Source organism: Pezoporus occidentalis, unplaced genomic scaffold, assembly GCF_034315485.1.
Source record: "Pezoporus occidentalis ecotype Australia unplaced genomic scaffold, CSIRO_AGI_Poc_V1 ctg150, whole genome shotgun sequence".
Lineage (NCBI taxonomy): Eukaryota > Metazoa > Chordata > Aves > Psittaciformes > Psittacidae > Pezoporus > Pezoporus occidentalis.
Window position 1 is genome coordinate 32,983 of NW_026913317.1, and position 5,395 is coordinate 38,377.

General features: G+C 37.5%; 1 long non-coding RNA gene across 3 annotated transcripts; it reads right to left on the minus strand.

Moving 5' to 3' along the window:
- Nucleotides 1–338: 338 nt before the first annotated feature.
- LOC134159755 (uncharacterized) lies at nucleotides 339–4,567 on the minus strand. 3 transcript variants are annotated; one of them, XR_009963283.1, is made up of 5 exons: nucleotides 4,361–4,567; nucleotides 3,361–3,498; nucleotides 2,246–2,356; nucleotides 1,960–2,109; nucleotides 339–1,377 (listed from the first exon to the last, which is right to left on the minus strand). It is a non-coding gene; the product is annotated as an uncharacterized LOC134159755 (long non-coding RNA). The 3 variants fall into 3 exon arrangements; XR_009963284.1 differs by lacking the exon at nucleotides 4,361–4,567 and having other exon boundaries at nucleotides 1,960–2,055; nucleotides 3,361–3,560; XR_009963282.1 differs by lacking the exon at nucleotides 4,361–4,567 and having other exon boundaries at nucleotides 3,361–3,559.
- Nucleotides 4,568–5,395: the final 828 nt, after the last annotated feature.

Genomic DNA, 5,395 nt, shown 5'->3' on the forward strand with positions numbered 1-5,395 from the left:
TGGCCTTGAACACTGCCAGGGATGGAGCATTCACAACTTCCCTGGGCAACCCATTCCAGTGCCTCACCGCCCTCACAGTAAAGAACTTCTTCCTCAGATCGTCCTTAGATCCAATCACATGGTTGTGAGTGATTGAGGAATGTGAAACATGGAAGTGGTGCCCTTGTGAAGTATGTTCCTTAGTTTCTGCACTTAATTCCCAAGTTTATCCAATTTACTGTTTAATTCATGTATTATGCACAAGTAGAAACACAGTGCCATGCTTAATACTGGTTATAGATTCTGTTGTGTCAGAAGTTTCGTGAGTTAAAAAGCATGCAAGAGTGTATGAGAAAAGAGAATTGATAATGGTGCCACGATCCATTATAAAAGCAGCAGCTGTCTATTGTAACATCTTCACATAAAAGGAAGTGAAGACATGGTCCATGTATTAATCACAATTTTGAAACCATGCATATTAGCAATATCACTGAAAACTAACTTTTTAAATACCTGTACAGCAAATGCATGTTTTAGGCATTTTAACAGCAAGAATTATAATAAAAGCTCAAAAAATCCACCATAAAATCACTGTCATAATTCCTTGCAACATGTAATTTTTACTCAATTTAGCCAACAAAAACCACAAAAGTGATACAAATCATCCATGAAAATGTCTGAAATCAAATGACTCATAAAGAGCTGGGATAACATAAGATATTAAAGGGAAGGACAACCTGATCCAGTCCCAACTATCTGAGGAGATGGACACAGCATCTAGTATAGGCTGCTGTCCTCCAAAATCCAGTTCTGCCAAATTACAGTGTTCCTCCGAAGTCCAGTCAGTATTGCAGCAGCTGAAATTCACCTCAAATACTTAACATTTCATATTTAAAAAAATAAAATGGAAGTATTACTGTACACCAAAAAGGATTTGTTACAGCTTTCTTATTCAGCACTTAGAGCATGTGTATCCTTAAACACTTTGCTTCTTTTTTTATGCATTTATAGTTCCGGTGCTCTGTTTCCAAAATCCTCTTTCCATTCTTTCTGACTGCGATAATAAGCCAACGAACTCTCAAAAGATTCATGATTTGACAGAGGGAAAAAGCCTCTTAATTGGTCTGAACTACCTGATTTGCATTAAGTAATTAATTAGCTTTGTAGTCAACCCTGACAGCCCTAAATATTTCAGCAAGCATTCACATAGGCAAAGACTTGCACGATCAGGTCAGTAGTATAACTGACACAAGTTACTTAAAAATAGCATGATGGCAGAAACGATGTATTTGTTCGTGGAGCTACTGTGGGACATACCATAGGTGTTATATTCAAAGGGCTGCAGCCACTTCTGCCTTGATACGGTTGCATGCAATTCTGATACAGCTGCATCCCATACTGAAACCAGAAAATAACATGCTTAGCGTTTTAAATTATAAACCTAAGCCAAGTAAATTGTTTTTCCCAGATGTCATGATAACACATGCTTTTCTTTACCATTAAAACTCAGGGACAACTGCTCTTAGGATAAGGAAATGCACATTATCACCATTGTTGCTGCTGCCTTTATAAACGTACACTCTGCTTTCAATGCTACCCATTTAATACGACAAATGACCTACTCCTATTTTGTCACACATAGACACATTTTAAAAACATACTAAAAACATTCTTGCATATTCCTGTTGTTTTGTTCAATATTACTTAACAACCTCAATGACTTCAACATGGTTGCATATAAGCATATGCTTATAGTTAAGTATTTGCAGGACTGAGGCTTCAAGACATCATCCCATGCCCTACAATGATTTCAGTAATTTGGTCTCCATTTATTGGGTTGAAATACAATAAGCTTTCACATTTCAGAGTACAAAGTTGAGATTGCTATTGCATGGGAACCTAGATGCTCCTCTAGCACACAATATCAAAATTGCACAGAGTAAACCTAAGCAAGAAGTTAACTCCACACAGAAAAATTACCTTAAGCAACCTAATTGCTGTCATCCAACAGGTCCTACTTTGTTCATCATCTGCACAGAGATGTTTCAGGTCTTGGGTTCCTCCTGATTTGTTAGGCTAGAAGGCCACAGAACATTTTTTTAGCATTAATGCATATCTTGAACACAATACCTGTTGAAATAAAAGCCACTAATTCTCCTATTTTATAAGAGACAGCTGAATATTGTTTTCAGAAACCTCAAAGAATCTTCAGCTTACCTAAATATTGTGGTTTACTTTAATATGTATCAGAATAATAAACTTGTACCTTAAAGCAGAATCCATGGTTTGTTGGTGCTCCAGAAATCTTTCTGCCTGTCAAAGACATGTACATATCACTATGGCTGAATTCACAGAAAAACTGCAGATGCCTTGGCTCCTAAAAAGAAGAGCCATGTACTATAGTTAGACTATTTTTAGCCAGCCTCTCCAGAGATATAGTGGTTATCCTGCTCCAAAATAGTCTTAACATACTGTAGTTTTAACACTGACATCATGAAATCTAGAAAGAGACAACTCAGCTTTAATTTCATAATGCAGAGAAAAACCACACCAAATTAGTCAAAGAGTTCATTCTGCCAGAGAGGGAGAAAAACCAAAGTACAAGTGATGACACTTGTGGAAAAACATCCACTAAATTCAAGCCACAATACTATTACAGTAGGAGTCAAGGTTTGAGAGCTGCATGCATTTCAATCAAAATAAAAGGTACTTTCATAACCTGAAAACTGTCCACTCCTCTTTCTAACCATTATCTCCATCCTCTAAGATGAACCAAGTTAAGGAAGAAAACAAAAGAGATTTGCTGAAGGGTACAAAAGCAGCTCAATGATTACTCTGGCAGCGAACGGAGAAAATTCAAAACAAGGAAAAACTTTAAGTGGTTTACGTACAAGGTGTCTCAGCTCCAATGTATCCTGTTTGACATTATCAGGTTTCAAGAACTGCCACCAAAAAGTTGAAGTAGTAAAATGGAAAACTGTACAGTGACAAAACGTGAGAACTCTCAAAATCTTCCTGTAAAATCCCTTTATACACAGGGGTTTTTTATTTTACATCATGAAGTAAGACAACCCCTTTTCAAAGCACCTACTTACACTTCAGCATTTTAACTACCAGTTGAAAATTGATTTTAAAAGAGTACGCTGTTAACTGACTGGAAAAATACTGATCAGAATGAAGCAAAGTTAGGCAAAAAGAAATTACTGTTTCTAAGACAATACTTTTCCAATTTTATATCGCTCTAGATTTTATCTATTATAAACATTTTTTCCTTTTTATCATTAAGTTAAAATTAAAATTTTTGTTATTAGAACAGATTTTAAATACATCCACATTTGCTCTAAGTTCATTATGTTCTCCCCTTTTATTTTCTTCTTTTACCTATGATGTACCTTTAGTGGAAAAATAACGGCCAGATCTTCTCAAAAGAAAGTACAGTTTTTTTCAGGATTTTTTCCCCTGCTCCTTTGCATGCAAATAACCATGAATCTCAGGAGATGTGCTGGAGCTTAGGAACATCTGAAAGGAAACATCACATATGCATTTTTCTTTCCATCTGAAACCAGCTTTCTATTTCACTAACACAGACAGAACTAAAGGGAGTAAACCCCTAAATCCAGTATCACACCACAGTAATTCAATTATGATTGCATCTAATCCCATTAAGAGTACCTCTGACTTAAGAGGTGTAGAATGTTACACAACTCCAATGTATGCTAAGCAAGTTACATATTTATATAGAACGTATGGTTTGAAATGAGAGCATTAGTTATGCAATATGTTGACTTCAGCAACAAAACCAGTGTTAAGAAGTTCTGATCCCATGCCTCAGACCCTATTTATATAAAACTGCAAATGAACGCTACCAACAGATGAAGAAGAAATATAAAAAAAGCTGCCTCTCCTTCCTCCTGTGTTACAAACCAGATAAAGGAACCGATCTGAACTAAAATTAATTCAGCAAAGAAATCACAAAAACTGAATCACAAACCCATGCAGGTCAGGTAGATGTTAACATTTTCAAAAGGAGGAGACAAAGGAGCCACCTGAAGGGGTGCCTGAGCAGGAGCTTTAGGAGCCAAAACCAGAAGCTGGGCCAATCATCGAGACAGCTGCTCAAGATATTCAATGGCTTTGCTTTAGCCATTTCAACCAGACATTGTCAGAGCGCAACACAACTGTTACCTAGCAAGACACTGTTATCTTAGCAAAGAGCAAGTACACAGTTTTACTCAGTCTGCAGGATAAAACTGCAAGTACCCATTAAAAGCTGGCAACCACATTAACTTTATGCTAATTCCATGAAATGCATTATTCATTTTTATTGCTCTTCTTCCACTAAAATTGCTCAGAACAATGACTCGCATCTAAGCATACTAACCTTGAATCCTTCAATTTCCATATATGCAAATGAACCAATGTCATTACTAAGCTCTTCAAGGAAAATTGCTACAGGCTGGTCTGTAGTATCATAAATACTATCTAGACTTATATAGAGGTAAGGAACAAAGGGTTTTTGGGTTGATATCTGCAGTTTCCATTGCTGCATTTTCCTCCTGTACACTGCCACTTCCAGAAAATCTGATTTGAGGACACAAAGCAAAAGTTGATCAGGCAAGAGACAGAATGGCCAGTACAGACTGCAGCAAAATAATGAAATGAATGTGATTTTGGAAGCACACCGAGTTCTTTAGACACTAAATAATGCAGTTCAACCAAGAAACACAAGGTTGCTTTCGCTTCTATTGTTCTCCTGTCTTGCAGTCTAAATTGAGCTGGTGTGAATGCAGTAACATGGGCAGGCTTCACTTGACAGGGGAGCGTCCTAGCTCACAACAAAGAATGCATTATGCATAGCTTCACCGCTAGTCACCTGAACAGTTACATTACAGTAAGACTAGGTACATCTGTCTACAGCGCTGCTGGCACACAGCTGGGTGCAAATGCAGTTTAAGCTATTTCAGCCACACTGAAGCAGAAGGGGAGGTTCTGGTAGGTGTTCCAGCCTGCTAATCTCCCCATTTGCCACCAATGAACAGGTTCACTGGTAGCAAATATAAAGGCTGAGTTGAAGAAGTATTTTAACTCCATAAACAACGTCAAATGGAAGCTTTAGGAAAATCTAAACGAGTCAATCTATGTAAAAAAAGAACAGCACCCTTTTAGGTTTTAGTACCTCTGCTTAACACGAAAGGAGTGCTTGGCTCGCAGCCTGCACAAGTGTCTTTCCCAGGATTTCTGCCATAAGAGCTTCAAACCAGAAGTGCTGTCATGAAGAACACTTTTCTTACTCAGCAGACCAAAGTGGAATACAAAATACAAAGCTCAGCTTCAACAGTCATCGTTGTGCCCATGCTATCAATTACAATAAAGTAGCAATAATGCTAGGAAGAAGGCAATCCCAGACCCATCTTTT